At 50.0% G+C, this 16,515-nt stretch overlaps 1 protein-coding gene across 12 annotated transcripts in view; it reads right to left on the bottom strand.

The window, feature by feature from the left end:
• Positions 1–16,515, bottom strand: part of LOC119971578 (AP-2 complex subunit alpha-2-like) — a 527,190-nt gene that overhangs the window by 427,277 nt on the left and 83,398 nt on the right. The window lies entirely within an intron of this gene.

Raw genomic sequence — 16,515 nt, 5'->3', positions numbered from 1 at the left:
GCATTTTCCAGTCACAGGCACGACTGCGGCAGAACGACTGGACAAGTTCAGATTACAGGACCTGACCCAAGACAACAAAGACAGTATAGATTTCCCCTGGAAGCGGAGGGAGAAATCGGAAAGGTAGTAGAGAGTTTATTAGAGCAGGGCGTACTAAGGACAGTAGCCTCCACTAATAATGCCCCTATTTGGCCAGTGAGGAAGTCCGACGGATCATGGCGTCTGACCATTGATTATCGGGAACTCAACAAAGTTACCCCAGCAGTAGCCCCCACGGTAGCAACAAGTCCCGAGACCATGCTCAAGCAGGGACTCAACTCCAAGTATTTTACGGTATTGGACATTAGCAACGGCTTTTGGTCAATCCCATTGGCGAAGGCATGCCAGTACAAATTTGCCTTCACTTTTAAAGGTCAGTAGTACACGTGGACATGCCTCCCACAAGGATTCCACAATTCCCCCTCCATTTTCCACCGACAGCTGGCAAATGGACTAGCAAATTTTTCCGACCCGAATGTCTGGTACAGTATGTGGACGACCTATTACTGCAGACAGACACCAAGGCAGAGCACATCACGCTTCTGTCTGAAATCCTACAACTCTTACAGTCAAACGGATGTAAAGTAAACCCCAGAAAGGCCCAACTATTGGAGAATAAAGGGATGCATTTGGGTACAATCATCACGCACGGCAAACGCGAGAACGAGTTCAAAAGAATTGACTAGATCGTCAAATTGCCCTTTCCCCAAAATGTTTCAGCCCTCCGGTCGTTTTTGGGACTGGTTGGGTATTGTCGGAACCATTTCGATGGTTTTGCGACCAAGGCAGCCCCACTTTCAGACCTCCTTAAGAAAGGAGCCCCTTGGGAATGGCTTCCGCAGCATACTGAGGCTGTGGAGGATTTAAAGAAAGCCCTTAGCACAGCCCCTGCACTCCAAGTTCCAGACCCACTTTCCCCCTATGCAATTGAGGTAGCAAGCACAGATCTGACCCTCTCGGCCGTGCTCCAGCAGGAACGGCACGAGCAGCTACGACCAGTGGCTTATGCCTCCCAACTTTTAGACCCAGTAGAGCAAGGATTTTCAGCCTGCGAAAGGCACCTACTCGCAGTATTCTGGGCAGTACAGTACTTTTCGTACATTACCGGACTAAACCCCATAACGATTCTGACCGAACACACCCCCACACAGCTTCTGTTGGACGGACGACTGAAGGACGGTACAGTTAGCCAAATTAGAGCAGCTAGGTGGACACTTCTTTTACAAGGACGGGCCATCACAGTTAAACGGACTAAGACACACACCTTCTTAGCAGACAACCTCCAATATCCAGGACAACCCCATGATTGCGAGATAGTAGCCCCCCTCCACAACACAGGACCCTTCATTGCAAAGACGCCCCAGGAAGATAGGAAGTTCAACTCAAAGCCCCCAGCACACAGACACGTGTGCCCCCTTGAAGATTTATGTGGATGGTTCATCCACTGTTTTAAATGGTGAGCGCATTACAGGATGCGGCATCTATGTAGAGGATGCGCAGGGACGCGCATTAGAAGAGATATCGTTAAAGTTACCCGGTCACTTAGGCGCGCAGGCAGCAGAGCTCGCGGCCATAGCTTACATAGTGGACCACCCAGATTCGTTCCCCAGCCCAGCAGATATATATTCTGATAGTCTATATGTCTGCAACAGTTTGACTTCCGGTGGCTGTGATGGATCAGTAAGCCACACATTTGGGAGCTCCCGTTTTAAAGAGATTTTTCGGCTCTTTTGAGAGCCCAAAACGGAAATTTTTCGACGTCTCCCGGTGGGGGAAGGTGTGCTGAACGACTTTCCCTGCAGTCCATGACTCAAACTCAGAGTGGAAAGGGGGAAAAAACAGCAGCAGCTCCTCAGAAAAAACGGGGGAAGGGATCCAAGATGGCCGCCGACAGAGCTCCAGAGGAATGGAGACTCTGGGCCCAGGAACAACAAACTGATCTCCTGCGCTTCTTTAAAGAATTCAAGGATGAAGTACTGAGCTCTCTGCAGGAAACGAACAGAAGGCTGTCAGAGATTCAGTCCACCCAAGGTGCTGCCATCAAGAAGTTGCAGACGCAGGCCATTGAACGAGAGGAGGAGGCCGTGGTCCTCGTGAGTAAGGTGGAGGGGCACGAAGCACTCCACAAGAAGTGGCAGGAACGCTTTGAGGAGCTGGATCACCGCATGAGGCGGAAAAACCTGCGGATCTTGGGCCTTGCAGAGGGGCTGGAGGGATCGGACCTGACAGCCTATGTGGCTGTAATGCTGAATTCGCTAGTGGGGGCCGGATCTCTCCATCTGCCCTTGGAGCTGGAGGGAGCGCACAGGGTGCTGGCCAGGAGGCCCAAGGAAGATGAACCCCCGCGTGCGGTGCTGGTGAGGTTCCACCGGTTCAGTGATCGGGAGTGCGTGCTGCGCTGGGCCAAGAAGGTGAAGAGCAGCAATTGGGAGAATGGGGTAGTGCGGATCTACCAGGACTGGAGTGCGGAGGTGGCTAAGCGGCGGTCCGGATTTAATCGGACGAAAGAGGTGCTTTATAGAAAAAAGATAAAGTTCGGAATGTTGCCGCCCGCGCGCCTGTGGGTAACTTATTTGGACCGGCACCATTATTTCGATTCCCCGGAGGAGGCGTGGGCCTTCGTGCGGACGGAGAAACTGGACTTGAACTAGGGGTTGGGGGTTGCGAGGTCGGCTGTAAGATATTAGTGCTGGATTCTGCTGTTGCTGTATTCTCTTTTTCTTCTGTTGTTTTCTTCTTGTTTTAGTACTTTTGCAATTTTGATATGGTTATTTACAGAGGGGTTGTTCTGCTATGTTTTTGTTTTTGACATTGTCTGGGCTGTGTATCTTGAGGGGAGGGTCGGGGGGGTATGTTGTATTCTATGCCGGAGTGGGGGTATGGAGTGGGGCTGATATTTGGGAGCTGCGTCAGAAGGGTGTGGTGGGGCAGTGCAAAAGCGCGGGCTTTCCTCTGGTTTCCCGTGCTGCGGGGCTGGGGGGTGGAGATGGTGACGGGGGAGGCGGGGCCTTAACTGGTTCTTCCTCGCGCTGGAGCGGTGCCAGGAGGAGGGATAGATTGGGGGATGATCCCACTTCGGGAGGGGTCGGGCTATTGGCGGGAGTTTCCGGGGTCAGCAGAAGTTAGCTGACTCACGGAAGTACAATGGAGGACGGTTCGCGGCTGGGAGGGTTCCTAGCCTGGGGGGGAAGGGAGGGGGGGAGAGGGGAATACCGGGTTGCTGCTGGTAGGGTCAAGAAGGAGCTGGTGGGGGCTGGGGGGACAGAGGTGAGGGGTTGTCGCTATGGGGACGGGGTCGAGCAGGGGGCGCTGGCCTGGGGCGGGCAGTCAACGGTCTATGGCTAGCCGACAGGGGAGGGGGGCGGGACGCCCTCTGATCCGGTTGGTCACCTGGAATGTGAGAGGGTTGAATGGGCCGGTGAAGCGGTCGAGGGTACTGGCTCACCTGAAGGGGCTAAAGGCGGATGTGGCAATGCTTCAGGAGACCCACCTGAGGGTGGTGGACCAGGTCCGCCTGAGGAAGGGATGGGTGGGGCAGGTTTTCCACTCGGGGTTGGATGTGAGGAACCGGGGAGTGGCGATTCTGGTGGGGAAAAATGAGTTGTTTGAGGCATCGGAGGTGGTGGCGGATAAGGGGGGTAGGTATGTGATGGTTAGGGGCAGGCTACAAGGAGAGAAGGTGGTACTGGCTAGTGTGTAAGCCCCAAATTGGGACGATGCGGGCTTTATGAGGCGTATGTTGAGACGGATCCCGGATCTGGAGGCGGGAGGTCTGATCATAGGGGGGGACTTTAATACGGTGTTGGATCCTTCACTGGATCGGTCCAGCTCTAGGACGGGTAGGAGGCCGGCGGCGGCCAAGGTACTGAGAGGGTTTATGGACCAGATGGGTGGGGTGGATCCATGGAGGTTTGTAAGGCCGAGGGCACGCGAGTACTCTTTCTTCTCCCACGTACATAGGGTCTACTCTCGGATAGATTTCTTCGTGGTGAGTAGGGGACTGATTCCGAGAGTGGAGAAGGCCGAGTATTCGGCCATTGCAATCTCCGACCACGCTCCGCATTGGATAGAGTTGGAGATGGGAGAGGTGCGAGACCAACGTCCGTTGTGGAGGTTGGATGTGGGGTTGTTGGCGGAGGAGGAGGTGTGTAGGAGGGTCCGGGCAAGTATTGAGGGGTACCTTGAGGTGAATGATACGGGGGAGGTTCAGGTGGGGATGGTCTGGGAAGCCCTGAAGGCAGTAATTCGTGGGGAGCTGATATCCATCCGGGCACACAGGGAGAGGAGCGAAAGGAGTGAGAGGGATAGACTGGTGGGAAAGATGCTGGAGGTGGACAGGAGGTATGCAGAGGCACCAGAGGAGGGACTGTTGGGGGAGAGGCGCAGCCTGCAGGCTAAATTTGATTTGCTGACCACTAGAAAGGCGGAGGCACAGTGGAGGAAGGCACAAGGGGCAGTGTACGAACATGGTGAAAAGGTGAGTAGGATGCTGGCTCATCAGCTGCGTAAGCGGGATGCGGCTAAGGAGATTGCTGGAGTGAGAGATAAGAGTGGGAATGTGGTGCGGAAGGGGGTAGAGGTGAATGAGGTCTTCAAGGATTTTTACGGGGAACTGTACCGGTCGGAGCCAACGGGGAGAGGAGGGGAATGGAGAGGTTCCTTGACGGGCTTTCTTTCCCGAAGGTGCAGGAGGAGAAGGTGGAGGGGTTGGGTGCGCCGATTGAGCTGGAGGAGCTAGTTAAGGGGATCGGGCAGATGCAGTCAGGGAAGGCACCGGGGCCGGATGGGTTCCCGGTGGAATTTTATAAAAAGTTTGTGGATCTAGTGGGCCCCTTGCTGGTGCGAACACTCAATGAAGCGTGGGAGGGGGGGACTTTGCCCCCGACGATGTCACGGGCGCTGATCTCGTTAATTTTAAAGAAGGACAAGGACCCCCAGCAGTGTGGTTCATACAGGCCCATATCTCTCCTCAACGTGGACGCTAAGGTGCTGGCAAAAATCCTGGCCACCAGGATAGAGGACTGTGTGCCAGGGGTTGTGCACGAGGACCAGACAGGTTTTGTGAAGGGAAGGCAGCTGAACACGAATATGCGGAGATTGCTGAATGTCATTATGATGCCGGCGATTGAGGGGGAGGCAGAGATAGTGGTGGCACTGGATGCGGAGAAGGCCTTCGATAGAGTGGAGTGGGGGTACCTATGGGAGGTGTTGGGGAGGTTTGGATTTGGTGAAGGGTTCATTAGATGGGTAAGGCTGTTATATGAGGCCCCGATGGCGTGCGTGGCTACGAATAGGAGGAGGTCGGAGTACTTCCGGCTTTACCGAGGGACCAGGCAGGGTTGACCCTTGTCCCCCTTGTTGTTTGCACTGGCAATCGAGCCGCTGGCGATGGCATTGAGAGATTCAGAGAGGTGGAGAGGCTTGGTGCGAGGTGGAGAGGAACATAGGGTGTCGTTGTATGCCGACGACCTGTTACTGTATGTGGCGGACCCGGTGGGAGGGATGCCGGGAGTGATGGAGTTACTAGCCGAGTTTGGGACCTTCTCAGGTTATAAATTAAACTTAGGCAAGAGCGAGGTGTTTGTGGTGCACCCTGGAGACCAGGAGGAAGGAATTGGTAGGCTCCCGCTTAGGCGGGCAGGGGAGAGCTTTAGGTACCTGGGGGTGCAAGTGGCCAGGGACTGGGGGACTCTCCACAAGCATAACTTTACCAGGCTGGTAGATCAGATGGAGGAGGAGTTCAGGAGGTGGGACATGCTGCCATTGTCGTTGGCGGGGAGGGTGCAGTCCGTCAAAATGACAGTGCTTCCGAGGTTCTTGTTCCTTTTTCAGTGCCTGCCCATATTTATCCCCAGGGCCTTCTTTAGGAGAGTGACTAGCAGTATTCTGAGTTTTGTGTGGGCACATGGGACTCCGAGAGTGAGGAGGGTGTTCCTGGAGCGAGGAAGGGATGGAGGTGGGCTGGCACTGCCCAACCTTCTGGGGTACTATTGGGCAGCCAATGTGTCAATGGTGCGTAAATGGGTGATGGAGGGGGGAGGGGCGGCGTGGAAAAGAATGGAGATGGCGTCATGTAGAGGTACGAGCCTGGGTGCCATGGTAACGGCACCGTTGCCGCTCTCCCCTAAGAGGTTTACCACGTGCCCGGTGGTGGCGGCGACCCTAAGAATCTGGGAACAATGGAGACGGCATCGGGGGGAAACAGGGGGCTCGATGGAGGCTCCACTGGGTGGCAACCATCGGTTCATCCCGGGGAACACGGATGGGGGATTCAGGGGGTGGCAAAGGGCGGGCATCAGCAAATTGAGGGACCTGTTTATTGGCGGGAGGTTTGCGGGCCTGGGGGAACTGGAAGATAAATTTGGCCTTCCCCAGGGGAACATGTTCAGATACCTGCAGGTAAAGGCGTTTGCTAGGCGACAGGTAGAGGGATTCCCTTTGCTGCCCTCGCAGGGGGCGATGGACAGAGTGCTTTCGGGGGTGTGGGTAGGAGAGGGGAAGGTGTCTTGACATCTATAAGGTAATGCAGGAGGTGGAGGAGTCGTCAGTGGAGGAGCTGAAGGCTAAATGGGAGGAGGAACTCGGGGAGCAGATAGAGGACGGGACTTGGGCGGATGCCTTGGAGAGAGTCAACTCTTCCTCCTCATGTGCGAGGCTTAGTCTCATCCAATTTAAGGTGCTGCATCGGGCCCACATGTCCGGGACTAGGATGAGTAGGTTCTTCGGGGGTGAGGACAGGTGCACCAGATGTTCGGGGAGTCCTGCGAACCACGCCCATATGTTCTGGGCATGCCCAGCACTGGAAGAATTCTGGAAGGGGGTGGCGGGGACGGTGTCGAGGGTGGTTGGATCCAGGGTCAAACCAGGGTGGGGACTCGCGATTTTTGGAGTTGCGGTAGAGCCGGGAGTGCAGGAGGCGAAAGAGGCCGGTGTCCTGGCCTTTGCGTCCCTAGTAGCCCGTCGAAGGATTCTGTTACAATGGAAGGATGCAAGGCCCCCAAGTGTGGAGACCTGTATCAGTGACATGGCGGGATTTATAAAATTGGAAAAGGTCAAATTTGCCCTGAGAGGATCAATACAAGGGTTCTTTCAACGATGGCAGCCTTTTTTGGACTTCCTGGCTCAGTGATAGGTAACTGGGTCAATAGCAGCAGCAACCCGGGGGGAAGGGTGCATTATTGTAGAGTTTATTCTGTAACTTTATAGTGTGTTAATATGCGTTGTTGTTAAAATGCTGGGTTGTTCATGGGGAAGGGGCGAATGTATATGATTGTTAATATTGTTATTTTCGGTATTTTACTAAGGTGCGTCAATGTTGTATAAAATCAAAATTTCTCAATAAAAATTATTTAAAAAAAAAAAATGTCTGCAACAGTTTGACGGATTTTCTACCCCTCTGGAAGACAAGAGGTTTTGTTTCCGCAGATGGAAAGCCCCTTCCATCAGCCCCATTGCTCCGCCATATCCTAGAACAGGCAAAGGATAGGACTTATGGCATAATTAAAGTAAGAAGTCACCATCGGTCATCCCCCCCTGGAAATGTGAAAGCTGACGCACTGGCAAAAGCAGGTTCCAGGCACGGACATTTTTGGACACCCCCAGCTAGCGCCCCAGCTAGAGCCCCTGTGAGTTCAGTTCAGGTCTCACAGACAAACATTGAGGACCTAGTACAGGCCCAAAAACAGGACAGCAATCTCAGGGAGATTAATAGAAAGTTTTTGGCCCCGTATGACAAGTTTAGACACACTCTGACCACACATGATGGTGTGGTCATCAAAGATAAACTGTGTGGTTCCTGAGAAAGACAGGAATCAAATGATTGCCTTATTCCATGACAGTCATGGACATCAAGGGATAGACCCCACCACAGCCCACCTGAGACAGCTCTGTTGGTGGCCAGATTTGAGAGAGGATGTAACACATTACATCGAAAATTGTTTGATTTGTGCTCAGAATAACCCGGCGAGGTATTCGAAGAAGGCACAGCTCAGTCACACTCGCCCTGTTAATGGCCCCTGGACAAGCCTCCAGATCGATTTTATAGGTCCATTGCCCCCTTGCAGGAATGGTTATAAATACGTTTTGATGGTCATTGATACATTTACGAAATGGGTAGAGGCATTCCCATCTCGAACTAACACAGCCAAAACAACCGCAAAGATCCTGACCCACCACATCTTTATGAAAAATGAAAATCACTTATTGTCACGAGTAGGCTTCAATGAAGTTACTGTGAAAAGCCCCTAGTCGCCACATTCCGGCGCCTGTCCGGGGAGGCTGGTACGGGAATCGAACCGTGCTGCTGGCATGCTTGGTCTGCTTTAAAAGCCAGTGATTTAGCCGAGTGAGCTAAACCAGCCACTCCCCAGAAGTATTGAGTCGGACCAGGGATCTCATTTTACAGGACAGGTCATGAAGAACGTCCTGACCATATTCGGCATTAAACAAAATTTCCACATTGCGTACCACCCCCAGTCAAGCGGTATAGTGGAACGCATGAATCGGACTCTAAAATCGACCCTTAGAAAGATGGTCCAGGAAAACAATACGACTTGGGATTCGGTGCTCCCATTCGCACTTATGTTTCGAAGGAATACTGTTTCAGCTTCAACAGGTTTCACCCCACACACACTCATGACCGGACGCCCCATGAAAGGTTCTGAATCCCTTTTAAGACTCGACATGACCAGCCCAGAAGTGACGGCCCTCACACACGAGACAGCAGTAAAGCAATTAGTGGAAAATGTAAAATCGGCTCAGTTAACAGCCGCAGTTAAATTGGGAAAGAAAAAAAAACAGAGCAAGGCTTGTTTCGACAGAACGGTACATTCCACAGAGTTTCAGGTTGGACAACAGGTAATGTTGCCTGTTTATAACCGCAGCACGTTTTTGGCCTCAACATTTTCAGGTCCGTACACAATTGCGGACAAAATCAGCCCTTCAGTATATAAGATAAAGTACCCCAACGGGAAGACTGCCTGGTTCCATATCAACCAGTTAAAGGCATATGGAACACAGTCCAACCACACACACCATGTCCTGCTAGACGCAGAACACCACGCCCCGCCCACAAGAGACGTATTTCCACCCTCCCCCTCACAGACCAGCACCTCATCGGACTCAACCTCGATTCCACCCATTGACTTCAGACCACGCCCCGAAACGCCCACAAGCTGCCACAGCAGAGACAGCGACTGTGACGACAGCCACAGCACGCCTCTCTACTGCCCTGATACACCAGACCCCACACACACCAACTACGACCCCGACTACAGTGATTTGGAGATCATTTACATTAAGACACCAGACCCACACCCAGACCCACCGCCCAACTATGACGACCCCGACAACGTTCACACAAATTTGGATACGACCATTTGGCACCGAGACAACTCTTACAGGCTCGTCCGATCCATACAAGGGTATGGGATCCGGGAGAAGAGGATGACTTTAAGTCTGACTCCCGATACGGTAACCCCTTTGCGACCCTGTTCGCAGAAGATAATGATTGAGGTGTCCAGATGATGTAAAAAGAGGAACCGCTTGAGAGATAAATGGTGTCCTTTTCTGATGGAACCTGCAGTATGTTTCTTTCATGTTTGTTTGTTTCATGTTTGTCTTTGGCTCAGTTCAGAACGACTAGGAGGATTGGCCACAAGACTTTCAGCTGAAAAGTTTGTGACCATCTCACATTTCGTCACTGTTCTTCTGTAGTGAAGATGTTTTGTTCCCGAGACCATTTCATAACTGCCCTTCTGATTCGACGGAAGTCTTATCAGCAGATATCTCAGAGAACTTGCAAGACACCTTATCATCTGAAATGTCTGAAGCCCAGCTAAAGGCTTCTCCCTTGAATCCACTGGGAGCCCCCTAGCTCCAGTTTCATAACTGCTCTTCTGTTTGGAGGACAGAAGAGGCAACCCCCATGATGACTACATTCTTGCCCATTCGTTTCAGGTCGCTCAGGCAGTGGAGAAACGGCATTCAGGACCCGCCCTCTCTGAGGACAACCCCACTGGTCAACTAAGCTCGGGTACAGCACAGCACGTCCTACCCGGGGATTCCACCCAAATCTTACCCGTCGCGGCCCATTCGCAACTCATTCGAAACTCTTATTTCTAAACAGTTTTGTTTGTTTGCAATTTGCAATTTACATCCAGTAACAGTGGGATGGTAAATTACAAAGCCTGCGAGACGGCTCGCAGTGGTACAGTATTTGAGTATATGCCAGGTCCTAAATTCGTTTTGAGAAAAAAAAAGATGGGAGTCACAGGGAATGACTTGACCATTCATAAAGGGAAAAATTGGCACAAGAGGACAGATATACTATCATTCGAGGTATTAAGCAGAACACTAATGGATACTATGCTTGATCCCCTAGTTTTCGGACGTTCAAAGGAGGGACCAAAGCAGGATCAGAGCAAGATCAAAGCACTAAAAGAGAACAGGAAGAGAAGAGAGAAGGAAAATGACAACGCCTACTGTATTTTTCCTTGTAATATGTTCATGTTTCATATTCGTATTCATATCCAGCCCCGAATGAACACTTGCCCACCCATCCCTTTCTCAGCCTCGTTTGATCCCCGAACTTCAGGTGCATCTCCTGCAAAAAAGCCACGACCGCCTTTAGGCTGATCAAATGCTTGAACACACGCGGCTGTTTGACCGGCCCATTCAACCCCCGTAACGGTCCAAGGATCCCCAGGCCATTCCCTGGTCACGTCATGTGCCCCTCCAGGCCCGCCCTCGGCTGTCCACCGCCAACATCCCTCCCCAACAGCACACCAACCACACCCTTTGTCAGCAACTCTCACCTCCCTCAAACAACCCCATGCTTTCCTCCTGGCCGCCCCCCACTTCACGCCCATTAACTAGCCTGCTCAGCTAGCATGGTGGCCCCCGCCCAAGACCTCCAACTTCTCTTCTGTCCTCCAGTTCTCCTCTTTGCCAACTCCGCACCCAGGTTTTGGTGGACCCGCAGCTCACACCCTTCCCAGGTACACTTCGTGGCCTGTCTTGCCCATAATAGGATCTTTTCTTAATCCAAAAAGCGATGCAGCTGCATCACCATCGCCCTTGCTGGCCCCTCCACCTGCAGCCTCCGCAGCGCCCTGTGCACTCAGTCCATCGCGAGAGGCTGATCAAAGGCCCCTTCCCCCATCAACGTCTCCAGCATACCTGCCACATACACAGCAGCCTCCACAACTTCAATGCCTTCAGGCATCCCAACAATCCTCACATTTTGCCTCCTGAAGCGGTTCTTCACTGCAGCGGATGTGGCCTCTGTAGGCGCCTGTCTGGTCCTACAATATTAAGGAGGTGCCTCCCGAATATTATCCTTTGGGGAATTGATTCGTACAAGAGATTCAGGTCAGTACAATTCTGCCCTTTGACCACCAGATGGAGCCTCCGTTCTCCCTGAAATATTACTGGAGCGTTAAACCTGAGAAGTCACAGACCTTTCTGTTTGCATGGTCTCTGCACAGAGACACTGACTGTATTATGAAATGTGTTCTCAGATTGGGCTTTTGCCAGCCATTCAGACACAGGATTAAAGTATCACAGACCTGGTGAGAAATTACTTGCAGCCTTTCACTCTAAGTTTGCTTCACAGATATAACTGCTGCTGTTGTCTTTTAAATATGAGTGCCTTCACAGGTCTGGCTGGGAGCTTTTTAAATTGCCTGGTAGAGAGAGCACAGAGAGTGTCGTCCAGCTGCATCCTGCCTGTGACTTCTCCCAGATCGCAGGACAAAATTGAGCTCTTCACATGGCCCATCTTTCTTCCAGAAGATTCTGAATGGCTCCACCAATCATAAGCAACAACAGGAGATGGCTTAGAATTTCAGGCACTGATTGGCTGCTTGCCACGTCTTTCAAACTGACATTATGGGCTCTGCCACAGAACCTAAAAGGGAAGTCCTGGGCTAGTCCATTAGACCAGGCATGTTTCGGTTAGCCAAAAGTTGAGTTTAAGCAAAACTCCTGATGTTGCAGCAGCTAACAAGAAAGCTGTAGGTTAAAGGCAGTCAGCAGGTCAGGAGTTTAAAAAACAGATAGAACAGACAAAGATTTTACAACAGTATCTTAACAATTAAACATTTACAAATCCTCCTGGTGCCCCAATTTTCTCCCACAGTCCAAAGATGTGTAGGTTAGGTGGATTGGTCATGCTAAATTGTCCTTAAAGTCCAAAAGATTATTGGGTTATTGTGTTACAGGTATAGAGTGGGGGATTGGGAGGGTGCTCGTTCAGGGGGTGAGTGTAAACTCAATGAGCCAAATGGTCTCCTTCCGCACTGTGAGGATTCTATGAAAACAATGGATACATATTGGCCTGTGCTGGGAATATGGATGAGACTCCCAGGAATATTGACATGCCGAGAGGTCAAATGGTAGCAAAGTTAGAGAGAAAACAGGGTTAATCAGGACAAGTCATGAAAACAGTAGATTCACAGTTGTGCTGTTGTGCATATCCAGTGGGACAAAACAAAGCTTAAGTCAATAGTGACACTCAAGCGAAAAACCCTCCCAAAGCAGCAACTCTCAAAAGGCGTAATAATCCATATTAATGAGAAAGCACAGATAAAGGACAGGGCTTGAAAATATGGCTGATTAAAGTTTGGAGTTTCTGACCAGTAAAGAAGAAAGTCTTCTCATTTGGGATGTGTTCAGATCACAATTTGTTGATGATATGGTTGCCAAAATAAAATTGCAAATGATCAGATGAATGGAGGAGCCAAAACATTCACTAAGGGAAACAGTGCACAGGAGATAGTCAGCAAATCATTCAAGAAATGTAGGTTATCCAATGCACTTGATGGCACTAATTATGTTAATCCATGAATATGACTGTTGATGACATGGTTGCAAATGAAGGTGATCTATATGACGATGTCAATGAAGAAGCAGATTAGGATATGTAATCTGCTTCTGAAGATGACATAGAGGGTATTTTTTATGGATTTTAATGCATGCTGAGTGCATGCTCTGCTGCGAAGTGGTATTCGAACCTGCTGTGAAAAAACTGAATCAACTTGAATCAATTTCTATATATGGGGTGGGATTCTCCCGTACCCGGCGGGTCGGGGGGCTCCCGGTGGGACGGAGTGGCGTGAACCACTCCGGTGTCGGCCCGCCCCAAATGGGCGGAATCCTCCGCACCTTCGGGGGATTGGTCATCTACGCTGGCGCCAGAGTGGTTTGCACCCCGCCAGCTGGCGTGGAAGGCCTTTGGCGCCACGTCAGCCGGGGCGGAAGGGAATCCGCCGGCCGACGCGAGTCCACGCATGCGCGGGAGTGTCATCCCTGTGCATGCGCAGGGGGGGTTCACCTACGCGTTGGCCATCACGGAGGCTAACACGGCCGACGCGTAGGAAAAGAGTGCCCCTGCGGCACAGGCCTGCCCGCGGATCGGTGGGCCCCGATGGCGGGCCAGGCCACCGTGGGGGCGCCCCCAGAGGCCAGATCGCACCGCGCCCCCCCTCCCCCCAGGACCCCAGAGCCTTCCCGCGCCGCCAGGTCCCGCCAGTAAGGGACCTAGTCTAATTTACGCCAGCAGGACTGGCAAAGAACCAGCGGGACTTCGGCCCATCGCATGCCGGAGAATGCGGTGGCCGTCGGGGGCGGGATTCACGCCGCCCCCCGGCGATTCTCCGACCCGGTGGGGGGGTCGGAGAATCCCACCCATGGTTTTCTTTTTACATACGAACATGCCATTCGGTCTCTGAAACCTGCTTTGCCATTCAATATGATCATGACTGATCTCCTCTCAGCCTCAACTCTACCGTCCTGCCCATTCTCCATAACCCTTTAACCCATTACTAATTAAAAATCTGTCTATCTCCTCCTTAAATTTACTCAATGTCCCAGCATCCACCACACTATGGACTTTTGAATCCCACAGATTCGCGAACCTTTGAGAGAAGTAATTTCTCATTCTCATCTGTTTTAAATCTGCTGTCACGTATCCTAAAACTATCACCTCTTGTTCTAGATTACTCCAAGAGGAAGCATGCTCTCCATGTCTACTTTGTCAATATCTTTTATCATATATACTCCAATTAGATCTCCTCTCATTATTATAAACTCAAGAGAGTATAGGCTTAAACTGCTCAAACTCTCTTTATTAGACAAACCCCTCATCTCTGGAATCAATCTAGTGAACCTCCTCTGAATTGCCTCTAATGCAACTACATCTCTCCTCAAATAAGGGGATCAAAACTGTACATAGTAATCCAGGTGTGGTCTCACCAATGCCTTGTACAGTTGAAGTACACTTCACAACTTTTATACTATAGTCCTTCAACCATAAGGCAAAAATTCCATTTGCCTTCCTTATTACCTGCTGTACCTGCATACTGATTTTCTGCGATTCATACAGGAGGATACCCAGATCTCTCTGAACCGAAGCACTCTGAAGTTTCTCTCCATTTAGATAATAAATTACCTTTCCATTATTCCGACCAAAATGGATAATGTCACACTTATCCATGTTAAACTCCATCTCCCAAACTTTAGCCCACTCACCTAACCTATCTATATCCATTTGTAAATTCCTTATTTCCTCATTGCAACTTACTATAACAACTTATTTTATTGTCATCTGCAAATCTGGATATGGTACATTCTACCCCTGCATCCAAGTCATTAATACACATTGTAAACAGTTGGGAGGGATTTTCTTATGAGGAGAGATAGAGTACTCATTGGAGTTCAGAAGAATGAGAGGTGAGTTTACTGAGACATGTAGGATTCTCAGGTGACTTGGTGGGATTCTGAGAGGATGTGTCTCCCTTGTGGAGAGTTTAGGACCAGAGGGCATATTCTCAGAGTTAAGGGTCACCCATTTAAGACAGAGACAAGAAGAAATTTCTTCTATCAGAGGGTAGTGAAACTGTGGAATTCTTTACCACCGAGGGCTGTGGAGGCTGGGTCATTAAGTATGTTCAAGGCTGAGATAGACAGATTTTTAATCAGTAAAATAATCAGGGGTTATGGGGATAAGGCAAGGGAGTGGAGTTGAGAATGAGATCATGGCTGACCTGATATAAATGAATGGCGCAGCAGACTCAATGGGCCAAGTAGCCTACTTCTACTCCTGGGTCTTATGGTTTTAAGAACTTTCTTAATTATTTGCCGTACCTGCAGACCAGCCTTTTTGCAATTCATGCACTAGACACCTAAATCCACTAACATCCCGGAGCTCTGCAATCTCTCACCATTTAGAGAATATGCCTCTTTTGTATTTCCTGTGTCAAAATGGACAACTTTACATTTGCCCACATTTTATTCCATTTTCCAGATCATTGCCCACTCAACCTAGTTGTATCCTTTTTGCAGTCTCCTTCTGTCCTCTTCACAACTTTCCTACCTATCCTCGTATCATTAGCAAATTTATCAACCATAACGTCGGCCTCTTCATCCAAATCATTTATATAAATTGTAAAGAGTTGAGGGCCAGGGCACTAATCTCTGTGACACACCACTCCTCACATCCTGCCAACCAAAAAAAGACCCATTTATACCTACTGTTTCCTGTTAGCTAGTCAATCTTCTACCCATGCCAATATGCTACACCCACATCATGAGCTTTTATTTTCCACAATAACATTTGATGAAGTACCTTATCAAATGCCTTCTGAAAATCCAAGTACAGTACATCCACCACTTCCACTTTATTCAGAGCACATGGTACTTCTTCAAAGAACTCCAAAGAATTCATTTAAAATGATTTCCCTAGGATGGTATGGTAGCCGAGTGGTTAGCACTGCTGTCTCACAGCGCTTAGGACCCGAGTTCAAACCCGGCCCTAGATCACTGTCCATGCGGAGTTTGCACATTCTCTCCGTATCTGTGTGGGTCCCACCCCCACAACCCAAAAGATGTACAGGGTAGGTAGATTGGTCACGCTAAATTGCCCCATAATTTAAAAAAACATGATTTCTCTTTCACAAAGCCACGTTGACTTTGCCAGACTACCTTAAATTATCGAAGTGCCCTGCTATTATGTCTTTAAAAATAGCTTCTAACTTCTCCCCAGGACAATTGTTAAGCTAACTGGTCTCTACTCCCTGCTTTCAGTCTCTTTTCCCTTTTTAAATAAAGGAGTTACATTAGCTATTTTCCAATCTAATTAACCCTTCACCGAATCTCGTGAATTTTGGAAAATTAAAACAAATGTATCAACTATCTCACCAGTCATTTACTTTAAGACCCAAGGATGAAATTAATCAGGACCCAGGAACTTGTCAACTGGTAGCTCCAACAATTTGTTGGGCAGCACTTTGCTGGTGATTGTAGTTTTCTTAAGTTCTTCCCCCCCTTCCAATTCCTGGTTGACAGTTATTTCTGAGATGTCACTTATATAATGAACAGTCAGAAGTCTGACACCACCAGGTTAAAGTCCAACAGGTTTCTTTCAAATTACTAGCTTTTGGAGCACAGCTCCTTCCTAAGGTAAATTCAACCTGGTGT

This window comes from Scyliorhinus canicula, chromosome 9, assembly GCF_902713615.1.
Source record: "Scyliorhinus canicula chromosome 9, sScyCan1.1, whole genome shotgun sequence".
Taxonomy (NCBI): Eukaryota; Metazoa; Chordata; class Chondrichthyes; order Carcharhiniformes; family Scyliorhinidae; genus Scyliorhinus; species Scyliorhinus canicula.
Note: the sequence above shows the minus strand (reverse complement) of the source record. Positions and strands in the feature narration are given on the sequence as shown.